Source organism: Passer montanus, unplaced genomic scaffold, assembly GCF_014805655.1.
Source record: "Passer montanus isolate IOZ18808 unplaced genomic scaffold, ASM1480565v1 scaffold231, whole genome shotgun sequence".
NCBI lineage: Eukaryota > Metazoa > Chordata > Aves > Passeriformes > Passeridae > Passer > Passer montanus.
The window spans coordinates 157,494-173,757 of NW_024366937.1; the positions used below are offsets into that span (position 1 = coordinate 157,494).

Consider the following 16,264-nt stretch of genomic DNA (forward strand, 5'->3'; position numbering starts at 1 on the left):
GGACACAGGTTGGGGCTGCAGCAACAGGTTTTTCTATGCTCTGTTGCCCCCAAATCCCATGAAATACTGAATGTGTCCACATGGCTACTCAAGTACACCAGAAGCTAATGGAAAGATATTATTATGTATTCTCTCTCTCTCTCTCATTTTCTATGCCAACAATGGTTGCTTCTTTGTCAAGTTATTGTTGGCAGAGCACTTTTTTTTTTTTAAACCTTAGACTAGAAAACAATAATAGTGCTTGATGGCACCTCAAATTTGAAAGCTCATCTTTTTTTTTCTGGAAGCCAGCATTGTGTTAAATCCACAATTTGCAAGTTCTTTTTTTTGTTGTTGTTGTAATATCTGAGTTTTTTAGCTCACAGTCCCAACTCATAATTGCACCAGCCTCCATTGCTGATAGGCTGAAGATAACGAAGCCTCAGTTTGGCAGGTTGTCACTAAACAAAATATCTGTTTAGCAAGCCATCAGAATTTGTGGATGAGAGGAAGCAGATGTATCATTAAGCACTAAATGGGAATATCATTTACAGTAGATGTCATGTTTCATTTTGATAAACTGCAAAAAACCCACGTGGAAGATGCAGCCCTGTGTATCTACTGCTGAAAGCAGTGTTTTGAAAGGTAACATTATGATACTCTGCTGCCAAAGCTAAGATTTATTAGAGAGTATGATATATGGCCCAAGCATTACCATAAAAGATAATGAAATGTGATCTGATATGTGAGCTGGTATCCCATATAAAACACTCAGAGAAAAGAAGCTATAACAAATACAATGTACAATTTCACTTTGTAGAAAAGGCACACATGGAGTGCAGGGGCTTGACTGGGACTATCCAATTGTCATCAGCTCTTTGTGGACTTTGGGATGCTGTAGCCCAATCTTCCTTCATAAATGCTGACTGTCCTTGCAGCTGAAGAACATCGTTACTGTCATTTTTCATAGCCTGTAATGATCAAATACACATTAATGTAAATAAGAAGAGACAGTGAAACATTCTTGAAGTGGTTCTGTCATTGGGGAAAAAAAATCCTTTTACTTACCTCTCCTAGTCCTGTCACTGTCTCTTGAGTGACAATTTACTGTTTTTAATGCATGGATCTCTTTCACCTTTCCCTCATTTTGAATGTTTTCTCTCCTTCCAATTTCATCTTATTTCTAATGCCAGTCTGCATAGGATGCTCATCTTCTAAATCACAAGTTAGTTTAAAGGATGTACTTGGAAATGACATGCTTCTTCCAATTCCTCTTTCTGCAGTCAGTTTTGTTAAGACTCTGGTTCAGATTTACCCAAAATATTTCTCAACAACTATATTTTTCTTTCTCTTCCTCGAATCCTTGTCTAGATATTATAACTTACTATGCCTTTTCTTCGGGTATTTACACTGCTCCCCTTATTATCCATTTGAAAGATGTAATATGTATGAAGCAAGTGCAAATCATACTACATTACCATCATAATGAATAGTAAAGCTCCTTCTGCAGTGGCTGATGATCGGCTGCTGGAAAGGCAGAGAAAGACACCACTAAAGCGTGGTACAGGGATGGGTTATGGTTTGCTAGTGTCATTTTGTGTGAATCATCTATCCCATTTGCTACGCCATTGAAATGGGATGAATACAAGCAAGAGCACTGAGGCTCTTCTGAAACATTAGAATGATAGTCATTATTAAGACCAGAGCAAATATTTATGATTTGCCATTGTAACTCTGGAAAAAGCAAAGATTTATATCAGCATACCAAGTACCAGCGAGTTGTTACTTTAGGGAAGAGGCCGTACTCTCCATCTGCTGTAATATAGCAGTGCAGTGTCAGAAAGCAAAGTGCCAGGCATGGAGGCAGGAGACTGCCTCTTCTCATATTATGCAAAGGGGACTCCAGGAGGAAAACAAGGGCATTGAAATGAGGTAGTTTTTGCCCACCAGAACTGGATTTTTTTATGGAAGACTATTAGGAGAGTGAGGGGAAGTGACATCAGTACATACAGCTGTGTAGTATGGTAGGTTTCCAGATGGGTCACATCTTCTCAAAAGGGAATCAGCCTTGAGGAGTAAAGGCACTGGTCAGTGAAACCACTGTACCATCACAACCTCCTGGGGTGGTGAGTGTCATCTGAAGCTGTTGGGGCTCACCAAACCTGCCTTTGGAGCTGAGAGAGGGACTTGCTGTGCTGATGCTGCTGCCACACAGCAGAGGCTGGGCACAGGAGTGGATGCTGGCTCATTGCTGCCCTGAACTGCTCCTGCAAGCCAGCCACAGCCCCTGACTGGCAACTCCTGTGTATGAAAACAGAAAATGCTGATTCTTTTCAATGCCTAGTGGCCCTAGCTGATAGAAACTGCTGCCACAGTGACACAGAAGACAGTGGTGAGGACAACCATGGTTGTTATGGATGTTTCATGCATGCAGAATGAGAGAGATGGTTCACTTTTACTCCTTATGTCAAAAACTGCCCGGTCCAGCCTGTGAGCCAACCTCCTTTGTGCTCTCAATCCTCTCTGAAGCTCCCAGCACAATTAATGATAAATGAACAGCTATCGAATTGATTTCATGAAAGCAATCAGAGATCAATAGCAATACAGTGCAAGTGTTAAACAGTTAACTGCATGTGACTAATTGTGCTCAAAAGATAGGGTGGTTTTGTTCTGCTGACATTTATAAATGGCTAAGCCTTCATTTTCATAGTTTATGATGTCAGATGAATCCTTTGGGAAAGTATTTTCCTTCCCAATGATGTCTATAATTCTGTGCTGAGTGCAATTTAACAACAATTGTAGTGCTTTAAAGCATACAGTAGGCTCACTTATTTCTATATCCAACAACTTGACATTTAAGATAATTTGTTAACTGTAGGAAAAATATATAAACAATGTAATTTTCTTGTAAACAGTTGCCATGTACGACAAGCAGTATAATTGGTAACCTCTGTTGAAAGCACGAACAATGAGAGAGACTTGTGAATGTGGGTGTACAAAATGAAAAGCACTACCTTAGGCTGCCTCTGCACTGGGTCTGCTCAGCTGGAAAACTAAAACAAGCTACAAAGCCTGCTGCTGGAAAAGGTGGTTTTTAGAGAGGAAAAAAGAATCCCACATTTTTCCCAAGGCTGGTTTGTACTCCTTCTGCCAGGATGTGGCTGAAGCTGGTGAGCCTGTTGGGCACGTGGTCATGGCAGCAGTGCTGGGGTTCTATTTGGGACTCAGATCTCTACTTCCATGGGAAATGTGGGTGCAAAACAGCCATTTCTGAATATCAAAACGACTCTGTGCACTACAGTTGGTCAGTGCCAGAACCCTGCTGGTTTCACAGTGATGGAGGCAGAGCTTGGGTTTTTCTTCCCAGGATATCAGCATGGAGTACCCTTAGTTAAGTTTTCAGCAGCTCAGTCTGGCTTTTGTGTGCATTTGTGCTGTTGGAGGAGAAAGAACCCCCTTATTTCTGGTGATCAAATGTGCTAGGATAAAACCCTATGCATCTTAGTGGAGCTGTTCTCACAAGCGTGCTGAGATCTGTGCTGCACTGGACCCCAACTCACAAAATCTTTGGTCAATAAAGAGAAAATATGCAATCACTAAAAGCAACACATTCAAAGAATTTGCTTAGAGATGTACAGTGATAGGATTCTTCCTTAGCAAGAGTTTGGAGGATAAATCATAGTTTAAAAAATTGCTGGATGCTTCATAAGCACATATTCATTAACTCACTGCAATCATTAGAGCTCTGTGGGCTCTGGTTCCTCAGTAAGCTGCTGAGAGGGGAGAAAGAGGATTTATTCCTGGAGGCACATTGTTCTGAGCACATCCTTCATCTGGCCAGTGAAAAGATTCATTTTCCTCTCCTATTCACTCTGCTTTCTTGCAGGAGTGCCTTTTGTGGCACACCTCTCTGTGCAGAGCCAGGCTTCTCCTGTGCCATAACTAGGCTGCCAAAAGCCTTCCCCATCCACGTGCCCTCCCTTATTACAGCAGCTCCCCTTTGTGGATGCTATTGTCCTCTTTGCTTCTGTTTCTCTGGACTCAAAATCAAATGCTCTGTTTCTCCCAATTCATAGTGGTGGAAACGTGCTTTTCACAGAAAAGATCTGTATCTCTGGTTCCTCTAGTTATCTCCTTCTGTGCCACAGTCATCATTCTCAGTTTATATTATGAATCCTGCCTCTATTCAGATTGTGCTTACAGTATATTTAGAGGTACGTGAAACATTTGCAAGCACCTTATCTTTATTTTAAAAGAAAATAAAATTTTATTCCCGCATCAAACACAGTCTTTTAGGGGAATAAGGTTTTATGTACTCCTGGTGCATAGTAACAGTGTTGCTAGGGGGCTGTATTCCTGCAGGATCTCCTTCAGCTGAGGGCTCATCTTAGCATTTGTCAGTGTGTTCAGTGAGAAAAAAGCAGAGAATTGGAAAAAAATCCAACCCCCCCCTCCCCCATTGTTCACATCACTTTAAACTTTCTACAGATTCAAGGATAATGGTTACAAGGCCTTTGCTCTCCTCTGACTTAGACAAGGTGCACACCAGCTTTGTGGTGAAGTAAGTTAAATCAGACCACTATTTTGTCTTAAAAATATGTTGGTACACACCAGCTTTGTGGTGAAGTTAAATCAGACCACTATTTTGTCTTAAAAATATGTGCAAATGTCTTTGTCTTCATGATCAAGCTTAATTACTGTGCAAAATGTTTGTTTAGCACAGAGAGTGGTAATGAGATAGGTGGTTTTGAATGATAAAAGTTGGAGCTGTTAGGGTGTATTTTCCTTCTGTTAGAGCTGAGATTTTGTAGAAATTGGGGAGCTTTCCTTACAAGTGACCAAGATAGACCATGGCAGGCCCCATCTAACCAATCATGACTCCACAGGCTTGAATATGTGCTCACCTTCCAGTGCCCAAGGACTGTGTAAAAACAAACTTCTACATATTCAACATACTCAGTCACTACCCTTGGGGAGAAACAAGTGATTCCACTAAGTAGTTTTACTTACAAAGTTAATCAGATTTAGTTGCTTTTTTAACCCCCTCAGAAATAAGATGGCTACTCTTTTAAACCATGAAGGTCTGGTCTTCAGGCATGTAAAATGAGCATGGCAGTTAGATGCTGGCCAGGGCCAGCTATTTACAGCAAAGGAAGGGAAGGATGGGAAACCTGCATCCTCACTTTGGTCCTTGAAGGCCATGTGATGTTCCTGTAGCAAGAGCTTTGCCTGTTTAAGCTGAAAAACATTTGTGTTATTTTCAGCAAAATCCTGACTGCTTCTCAATAGAGATACAATCTAGTTCAACCAAGGTAATTTTCAAAATACAGTCACAACATAGGATTTACTCTTTAATTGGTTTACTAGAAGATAAGATGCTGTTGCTCATTGTTGTTTTGTTTTTCTTTAAAAATCCATTAACTTCTATGCAGGTCTTTAAATATTTATAAGATTTAAATAATCTTTTAAAGCATCCTCAGAGAAGACATTGACTCTTTTAGTTAAATAGTTCTTATTTTTCTGGTAGGGGAATCGTTTAAGTACTCAGCCAAATAAGTCCCCAATTTAATCACAATATTTTTATACTCCAATGTCTATTTTGTGTAACCAAAGAGAAGTTGGTATATTTATGTGTAAGATAAAAGTTGTTATATTTATGTGTAAACTGACTAATTCCATGAAGGGGATATTATGCAGTGATTCTGGAGCTGCCTGTAAATTAAAGATACTTTTAAATAAACACCTCAGGAACTCATATCCCTCTAAATATTTATATTGTAAGGAAAATTTTGCCACAAAATATTTCTCATCATCTCCTTTCTCCCTTAGAGCTGTCTGAAGTGCTCAGGCTGTTTGCAATATGGATGCAGAGAAGAAGCAAAATCACCCATGAAAGGAGCCATGAAGTTTGTGGTGAAAGCTAGAATTAGAGCCATTTCCAGACATGAGCAATATTCCCACCTTGGCTCACAGCTCACGTGCTGCAAGCGTGGTCTACGAAAGCAAAGGTATGCATTGCCAATAATTCACATTTTCTGGACATTACCTTAGGCCTGACTTCTCACAGTTGCAGGAGACACTTCTCCACAGATGATATTTTCTTTCCAGAGGTCCCTTGCCCAGCCAAAATCTGGGAGGGGAGTGAGGGATGTCCAGCTGTGTGTCTGCCTCAGATGCTTTTATACCTGGGCCTGCTCAGCACAGGCTAAGTGTCAGTGAACAGAGACCCATGGGCTGTGTTTTTCCTTTAGCTGGCTCCTGCTTGACTTTATTTGGTTTTTTTGCAAAATGGTTTTGGTTTCTTTGCTTGTTTGTGCAAACAGCAGAAGTGCTAGGTCTCTGCAGAGTGAAATTAAATGCCAGGTTTAGGATGTCTCTTCAGAGCAATTAATTATTCTTTGGAGATACGGCAAAGGCAGTCTCCAGGACCGTGCAAGCTCAACAGTTTTCCTACACATTTGGCTTGTGTGGAGCCCCTCAGCTGAAACCAGCATTTCTTGGGCATGTCTTGCTGCCAAGCAAATCTGCCTTTTGCAGTTGAGCCTTGTTTTCCCTGCCCACTGCATTGCCCCTGGCAGCCACAGCAGTCAGGCACCAGCAGAAATCTCCTCACTGCGGGGAAAATAATTAACAAGAACAAGCAGAACCATCCATGCACATGGCTGCACCCTAAGAAGATGCTCACAAAGGTGATTCACAATAATGTTCTTAAAACAAAACAGGCACTCTAACAGTAGCCAAAACCAGAGTAAGCACAGGATACTTTCCAGCATTAGCCTAAACCCGTGGTGATAGCGATAAACGATGCGCCGTGTTTTTAATCAAGAGACAATATTCTTGCTGGCTGATTGAAGTGTTTTTATTGGAAATAGCTTCCAAAAATAACCTGTCTTGTTAGTACTGTAAATTCTGCAGGCTAAAATCCTTTGATTCTCATTAAATTAACTAATTACTGTCTCACCGGATCAATGGATTTAGGAGCACTGACATAATCTTGCTAGGAAAGGAATGCTGCCAAATTCCATGACTTTGCTTGAACCTATTACCCTGGTATCTGTGCACTGAAAGAAATTCATCACCATGTAATTAATGGTCTTAGTTGGTTGATTGTCATATCAAAAGGAGGCAAAAATTTAAGGTTTAAGCTAAGCAAACAAAAAAAAGGCTTTTTTTTTTCTTTGCCACAAGAACTGTACATGCAGTTTGCTTATTTAGGGTGCTTTTTTTACAAATATGGAAAAATATTGATGGGGAACAAACAACCCACATAAGGTTCTGCCCAGCACTGGAAGGAAGATGCTGTCCAGGGTGCTCAGCAGCACTGCTGAGCTGGCTGTGGGCAGCAAAGGCTCCAGGTGGAGCTGCTGGGGTGTGGGTGCTGGCTGGCACCCCCAGCTCTGGATTTGCACACTTGGCACTATCCTCTGCTTGGCACAGCCAGGCCAATGTCAGCCTGAGGACCCTGTGCACCAGGATAGGGCTTAGGCAACTTTCAGGACCTTCAGCCCCACAGCTATTTCTTGTGGCACTATTAAAATTCCATTTATGTGCTTTTTTTGCCTAGCTTTGCAATGGACTATTTAGGCTCCTGTCCTGTGTGAGAAATAAAAAAATTGGATTTTATGGTATTAGCAAGCCAATTAATCTCTGAAACAGTTGATCCATAAGGTAGGAGGACTAAATTTTAGAAAGTTAATGGTGCAAATAGGCAAAGCTCTTTCTCAGCTGCAAGCACTGCATTCTATCCTACTCCTAGCTTAGCTGTCCAAGTGGGTTTATTATGTTTGCTCAGCTTTAATCTATACATGTTTTAACATACTCTAAGCTGTTTTTAATTTTAAACTAAGAAACCCTGGCAAATCTCTTTCAATATAATTAGAATTTTTCCTTTAGTTTGCTGTTTAGCCATTATTTTCTTATTTCCGCTTTATTTTCTGCTAGATAAATCCTCTTATTCATTTGTTTCAATGAAGCTTGAGTAAAGGTCATTTAAATTGATTCACCTTTCTTATCTCCCTTGCATTTATTCTATAATCCTTCTTTCCATTGTGTGGAGGAGAATAGCTTTCTTTTCTCTGATTGTTTCTGCTAGAAGAAAAATGGTAACCCTTTATTAAATAAATCTGGGAAAGCTGTGCTCCAAATCCATATTATCACTAGCTTGGGGAAACAAATTATTTCACCAACTTAAAAAAGGAAAACATACAGCACTTCTAGCAGTTTGCTGTTAGATGGCCTGAGCTTTTTGCCTGAAGCCTCCTAAGTGAGCGAGGGTAACACTTTGGTATCATTTGCAAAAGCAAAAAGAAAATCTCAGGCAGCCAAATTCAATTGTGAAGCCCTGTGGAGGTGCAGAGCACAGGGACCTCAGTGGTGCTGGGTGCTGGGACACAGAGCCACTCAACCTCTTCCCATTTGTCCCAGACATTTCCATATTTAGCAGCACTGTCCAGACTCACCAACTTGTCTCTTGGCTCCAGAATTTGAACTGTGTGCTACATGAGGTTTCAGTTTTGAAGGGAATATTCCTCTTTTGATTCCTACCCTGAAATGCATACCTCTGCAGGGGATGGAGCAAGTTTAGAGACTCTCCAAAAGAGCATAAGATATGAAAACAATGAGTGACTACTCAGTTTGCCTTGAAAAATCACCTGAATGCATACTGTTATTTTCTGGTTGTAGTCAGTTGACAAGAATGTCTGTAGGCTCCTGCACCATTTTCTGACTCTGTTCCAGAGAGATGTTTGGTTTTTTTCCTGATCAGGTGATGTTCTGTAATGTAGGACAAATTTTAGATGAATAAAATGTAGTATTTTCTAATAGTGGAATGTTTAAGGAAGCCATACAATTAAGAAAATAGGAACATAAACCAATCTGTTAACAATATGTTCACATATGTAAGGGTGTATGCTCCCCATTTGAAACAACTAAATCAGAATTGCTTTTATTTTGTTGCCAAGGTTACTGAATTTTGAATAGTCTCTAGAGGGTGGTAGTTTTAACTCGTTGAACGGCATCATTGCTTAGTATTAAGAATATTCTGATAAAAGCTATATGAGCTGTGGAAAATCACTTCTTCCTTCAAAAACACCTGAAACTGAGTTGCCACAAGGCTGGTAGGGATGCTCCAGATGCAGTTCAGGTAACCCTACTGCTCAGTGCCCGGGATGGGTTCATGGCCAAGGGCAGATGTGTCAGACCCAGTCACTTGGCACAGTCCAGAGCAGGGAAAGAGATGTTCAGAGGACAAGAAACAATCTTTTAGATCAGTCACAGGAGGAATACAGACAAGTGAGGGAAGGTACAGAAACTGTCTCCAGGACCACAGCAGTGACAGGGATACAACAAAATCTTACCTTGAAATCATTGAGATAAAAGGTGGGGGACCTGACCATAGTACAGAGGCAGCCAATGCCACAGAGCAGAGAAGATGAAAGCTGACAATAAAGAGAAGAAAACAATCAGGACCCAGACTTGATCCTCCATAACAAAATGAGAGCTAGATACCAACATGCAGCAGGATTCCTCCAGAAGCTGCCAGGTCCTAGAAAGGCAGTGGGAATGAGACCTCCACTCACACCCTAGTAGCCCCAGACAGCACACAGGGGACACAATGCCTTCCCCCCCCACTACCCTTTTCACTTTATTCTGTAGGTACCTGCAGGAAAATGTGTTGCAGCATTAGATGTTCCTCCTGTTGAGGCACAAATATGGGAGAATGAGAGGAAATGGCCTTCTCTATGCTGGGGAATAGGAATGCTCTCTTTTGTCTCACCAGCTGTTCTTTGACTCTCATACATTCACAGACACTTGAATCTAATGAGTCAAACTAATGCTTTGGCAAAACAGTTGATAGGAAATTAATATTCAGTTTGTGGTATTGAAATACACTGGTTATACATTTACTGCCACCCACTCATCCGCCTTACAGTTATATACATTGACATTGATATACATTGATATAAGTAATGATAAAGTAATTTGAATTAAATGCTTAATTTAAATATTTTAAAGTATGCCTGTTTGAATGTATCTAGCATATATTAGACTTTAAGTAATCTGCATGTGGTTTTACTATCATGAAACTATAAATCACTGGAAAAGTTATTTTACACTGCACTGAGAGTACACATAGAGTGATGTGAGGCAGGGAACTGAAGGTTAGCTGGGTTTTTTTGGGTATTTGAGGAGTGTCATTTACAGGAGGGATGCTGTAAGGTTGCATTTGTATGGGCTTGCCGTTGGGGCTAGTGGACAGGATTGGGGTAACCCCAGTACATGCAGAGTTCCTTCAAGCTCAGATGGCCTGAGAGAGTCTCCAGGACCTTCCTCTAAAATCTCAGCTCTGCATCTAATTGTTACTCTAAGCTCATTTAGCTGCTAGTTTATCTTACACCAAAATTTTTTTGGTATCACCAAGTTTGTTACCAACATCTGGAGTGGTCACTGACCACAGCTGTAGAAGAACAAACCTGATCCTTGCACTGTTTTTCAGCCCACTCTTCTCTGAAATTTGGTCACCAGGCTCTTTGAATCTGTGAGATTTGTCCCACTGTCCCTACTTGCCTTCCTCTTTCAAGGTGAAAAATACAGGTATGCAGCACCTGCCGGAGCACTCTCAAGGCAAAATGCCTTTTCAAAACCTCTAAGAAGACAGACACAAATAAATTCAAAAGCTCTTTTCCCTCTGGTAGCCCAACAATGTAGGTGAAAACTTTTTTGGTTTCATTAGGTTTCAGACTATTGCTTTCTCCTGCCTGCTGAGCTTCTGTGGGTTTGGTTGTTGAGCGCCGAGTGCCTCCGCTCTAAACTGGAGCCACACTACTGGGTGCTGCTATAATGACCTTTCTCATGAATATGTATTGCCAGATAAGTGAAGCAGAATAAAAGATTAGAAACTTTTAACGCTCAAGACTCTCCAGAGCTTCAGCCCTGGAGATTGGAAAGGTATTCTGCTTCTTCAGGAGCAAAGCAGTGAGAGAGCTTGGGGAATCTTTGTGGTCCATTGTTGTGGTTTCTTGGCCTCTAACAAAAAGGGTAAAATAGAGGATCCAATTGTTGCTCTGTTAAATATTTTCCATACAAAAAGCAGTAATGTAAAATGCAATAAGAGTTTTGTACAAAATTTACAAAATTAACCATCGAGGAGTCATGGACTAATTACCAAGAAAAATCTGATTCCAGGATGCACCTGGGTATTAGGAGTTTGAATTCATTTCAAAATTAGATCAAATTTAATTCTGCACAAAATGGATAGTATTTGATATAATCATAATGAACATTATTATATACTGTGCAGTGAGGGAACTCAGCTGAGCTTGCCAAAATTCACTCCTGAAATCACTGCCAACACACAAAAAATAGCTTCTCCCCACAGGCACAATATTGAGGAGCTTTAAAAATACTTCAGGGTGGTTTTAGAGTTATGCTTCAAAAGTGCCTATTTAAGTTTGGGAAGCTATGCCATGTTACTCATTGCCTGGACCAGAGTCCTTTCCAGGATCTCTGATGTTATGACTTTGTGTGGTCATTCAGTGACCATCTGTCACTTATCTTGTTTGGCTCCAAATGCCCTCTGCTCTGCTCATCATCGATTTTATTTTATTTTTTTCCAAAAAGAGAATCGTAAAATAAATGTAGCAATTACTGCATTCAGGTCAGGGGGAAAAAAAAGCCTTTTGTTGCTGTCAAGTGTTTATGTTTTTTTAAGCTGTTGGTTAGAAGCAGCCAACAAAAGGAGAAATCATTTTATAGGTGCCCTTTCACACTGGGATCATTAAATTCAAGTCCACAGTTTCATTATCAGCCTCTATTTTCAGAGAGGTAAAAGTCATCTGCAAAAATTTCCATGTAAAGTTTTAGTACCACAGAGAAGGGTTGACTTTGCTGCCTCAAGTTCCTCGACCTTTTTGAGCTCCTTTGTCTATTTTGTGGTTCTCACAAAACCTGCACATTTCCCCTAAAAACCATATTGTCAGCGAGTCAGGGGCTCTTCTGTCCTTTTCAAGGCTGACTTGGTCCCCTCTCATGGGTCACATTCCGGGACTTGGGCTCCCAGTCCCATCCCAGGGCTCTCAGGGAGTGCACCCCAACCCCTGCCCCAGGCTCTGTGCATGGCCCCACACCAGCCTGCTCACTAAACAGCCTGTTTGCCATGCTGCTTCTCCCTGTATTCCAACCAAATAAAGAATTTGGAAAAATACAGAGTTAAAAATATCAGCCCTGAATTTTCATCTAGTGTTGGACTAAAAAAATCAAGTACTTTGAAAAGCCACCTTGAGCGTACGATTTACTTTTGACATCATCCAGTAAATTTCAGGCATAGAAATGTTTCTGTTCATTAACAGCACAGCTACCTCTTGAATAAATTACATTTAGCATGGTATTAGCATTTCATCAGTAATCAATAATTCCCTTCATCAAGCTAGTTCTAAATCTGGGAGGAAATTTACCTTTATGCAGTTGCCTTCATCTTAAAAAGATGGTACTAAATCCTACCCTGAGGCAACAAGTCTCAATAAACACCCTAGGTGCAGTGTGTCTTTACCTTGGGGAAATCAGGAACTGGCATCTGTCTCAGTGGGATTTTTGAGATGTTGCCCTCAATATTGTGACAGCTAAGATCCATAAAAGTGAGATTTGTACCTTGCTTCCCCTGCATGCTGAAGAGGGAGGAACCTGTTAATACACAAAGAGATTTGTTCAAGGTCAGGTTGCATGGGGCGCTGAGTAACCTGGCCTAGAGGGTGGCATCCCTGCCCATGGCAGAAATAAGAATTAGATGGAATTAGATGTCTTTTAAGGTCCCTTCCAACCCAGGTAATTCTGGGATTCTATGTTTTGCAACACTCAGGATCATGTGCAGACAACTGGATTTTCCAATTTTGCAGAAAACAGCTAGCAGCTGCCTGATCCACAAAATAATCCACTGTACTGCCTGCTTTTACTTTTTTCAGTTTTTGTATGCTAATGGAAGTAGTAGCTCCAAGCACTTCTAAACTGACGTGGAAAAATCCTAACTTCATTTTGGTTTTGCAAAGATATTTTCTTAAGATAGAGGGTTTCTGGAAAATGCATGCAAAAATTACACTCACCTACAGAATCCAGTGATTTTTTTGCCCCTTTCAAGTCCCCAAACCATTAGTATTGTGATCCTACTGTTGTTTCAGAGGAATCCTGTATTTTCTGATGGCTTTAGATTATCACTTCAAAGATTCCAAAACACCCAATTAGTACCCTAGCTGAACTAGTTCTTTTGAATCCATCATTTCTCTAAGAAAACAGAAGAATGAATTCTTGGCTGATGTGTATGAAGTGTTACTGTGAGGGTAGTTAGAAGAATCTAAAGATGCATCTTGTGTGAAGTATCCTGCTTTTCCTCTACTACTCTTGAACGCCATCATGCTTAACTGTGAAAGCAGGCTTGGAGGAGATAACCCTATCAGTTGTGGGAACTTATGAAAAATAAATGCTCTCTGGCAGTGCTTTTTGCAATATTTATGATTTCCCAAACTAGTAGCTTCTGTGTTGCTGACTGATCTCCTTGTAGGATCTTGCCCTTGCACAAAGCTGCACAGCAACTGAGGACAAAATGGGGCCTGACCATTTTCTTCCAAAAGTCAGTGTGTGTGCCCTAATTAAAAGACTTCGCTCCACCTGCTTTGCAGACTGTTCTTTAGACTTGCTCTCTCATATTTTCAGATACTATCTTCTCACTGCCAATTGGCCAGAGGAACACATATTTTGCTGAACATTCTTCCTTTCACCAATGGCTTAAAACCCAAGAGATAGTTAACTTTGTTCTAGCATCTGTCACACTGAGAAGCAGAACCTGTCTCAGTGCATTTCTGTGATTTTTCCTGATTTTGTTCAAGACAAGACCTTGCTCAGGTCATCTGCAATTACCTTTATGTGAAGTGAGTCAGCAGCTGCAGGATTTCCTTTATTTGTCACCCAAACTCTTGAACTCCCAAACAGATGCTACTGAGACTGCTTGGGTGGTGACTTCCCCAGAGGAGGTTGAGTTGTTTTTAAGGAAAATTACATGCACAGGTTCACCACTGTGAAGTAATGTGGTAATGGAAGTCTTTATTGGTTTTCTATTGGAAGCACTTTGAAGTATTTTGCTTGAAACATACTTTCAAAGCATTTTCCTTTCTCTTCATTTATCTCTGCTCTGCCAGCTTTAAAATGTTCTCTCTCAAACTTCTGGGAATTATAGCTTATACACATATTTTGCTGGACATTCTTCCATTCACCAATGGCTTAAAACCCGAGATAGTTGACTTTGTTCTAGCAGCTGTCACACTGAGAAGCAGAACCTGTCTCAGTGCATTTCTGTGACTTTTCCTGATCTTGTTCAAGACAAGACCTTGCTCAGGTCATCTGCAATTACCTTTGTGTGAAGTGAGTCAGCAGCTGCAGGATTTCCTTTATTTGTCACCCAAACTCTTGAACTCCCAAACAGATGCTACTGAGACTGCTTGGGTGGTGACTCCCCAGAGGAGGTTGAGCTGTTTTTAAAGAAAATTACATGCACAGGTTCACCACTGTGAAGTAATGTGGTAATGGAAGTCTTTATTGGTTTTCTATTGGAAGCATTTTGAAGTATTTTGCTTGAAACATACTTTCAAAGCATTTTCCTTTCTCTTCATTTATCTCTGCTCTGCCAGCTTTAAAATGTTCTCTCTCAAACTTCTGGGAATTATAGCTTAGTGTGGTTTGTTTCTTTTTTTTTTTCCCTGAGTGAAAGTTTGCACTAAGAGTGCTATTTGCTTTCCAATATTAGAATGTGTTGAATCCCTAATTACAGCAATCGGACTAGCACCTTGTTACCACAGTAAAAGATAAAAACAGCCTTGTGTGAGGCTGCCCTTGTATCTTTGCAGTCAAAACCTCATTTTAATAGAAATGTTGTTCTGTCTACACCATCTCACCCAAGCAGTTCTGGACAAGGAAAGTGGTAGGAAACATTTTAATGTATCAAATTAATTTGAGCTGCAGCTTTTCACTCGAAAAATCTCCACTGCTCCTAAACTACATGGATTTTGAAGCACATGTACATTTACTTGATTGTTTCCTATTAAGATTAATTTCTTGGAAAGCACAAAGTACAGACACAAATTCTGAGCAAGAGCCCTTAATTTGGAAACAGTTTCTGATTAAAAACCAAGAAAATGTGTTGAGGCTTCCAATCACCACAGAAAAACAATTAATTGCATGGCTAGAAGTTTGAGGCTAGAGTTCTTCCAAGGATTGTTGGAGTTTGTGGGAATAAGAAACTATTTATAAATGTGAATTTTGTGTGTCAGCTATGTCCTTGTGTTTAATAGAAATTTATATTCAAGCAACAAACAATAACCAAGAGCATTCCTACAGACACACTGAGACTAAGACCAAATCTAAAAGTATAAACTACTGTACTATTGGTTTTTACATCAAAATTATTATAAGAGCTATTGTCTTTCAAGGTAATTTAGCAAGAAGATTGTTTGGGTTTGGATTTATGGTGTTAGATAGAGAATATCCTTTCAGCATGCACATTGCTCTAACAATTACTTGGGGTCTCAGAACCTGCTGCTTTTGTACACTCTTTCCTTAATGTAGGGTCTTCTAGCTGTGCATATTTTGCTACTGTTTTCTTTGGTAATCCTATAATCATTTTTCCTTTATTTAAATACCTTGCTAATTCCAGTCCTAGCAGTGAAAGCAAGTTCTAGTTCAAGGCTTACACAGATGAAGTGTACTCAGGTTCACAGTTTGGTATTTATATTTAAAATATATTCAGTGCACTTGATGCCAGTAAGAGTAGTTTGGGGAAACACAAAATTAAGTAAATGACATGTAAAACACCCCACTATCTCTTCAATATATTGAATAAACTCTGGGCCTGATTCTGACCTAAATTGTGCTAATTTAGTGTTGGTTAAGCTTAACTGACAGGAGAGGAGTTATTTTTCATTTACTAGAAATTATGTAACACCAGAGATTCATTTTTATATATAATTTCTTTACATTTTCTAATGTAAAGAGGTAATGAACAGGGTAATGAAGCTGAGCACCTGCTCAGAAAGTGATTGCTTCTTGTGATGATTTCCATTAAGTTTAACTATCACCTGGGAAAAAAAAAAAGTCATTGTTTCCTTTTAATAAGCAAGTTTAGAAAGCAAATGTCTGTTAAAATGTGCCTTTAGTCTTTGTTACATAAACAGGCATATGGCTTTATGAAAACCAAGCTTGTATCTGCAAGGATGAGCAGAGTTACCAGGAGCAGCTGCAAAGTGGC

General features: G+C 40.1%; 1 long non-coding RNA gene across 1 annotated transcript in view; it reads left to right on the forward strand.

Annotated features, from left to right (window-relative positions):
* LOC120502857 overlaps positions 1-16,264 on the forward strand; it is a 46,421-nt gene that overhangs the window by 861 nt on the left and 29,296 nt on the right. Inside the window, exon 2 of the long non-coding RNA XR_005627609.1 lies at positions 5,809-5,987. This is a non-coding gene — a long non-coding RNA (uncharacterized LOC120502857). The remainder of the gene's footprint in view (positions 1-5,808; positions 5,988-16,264) is intronic.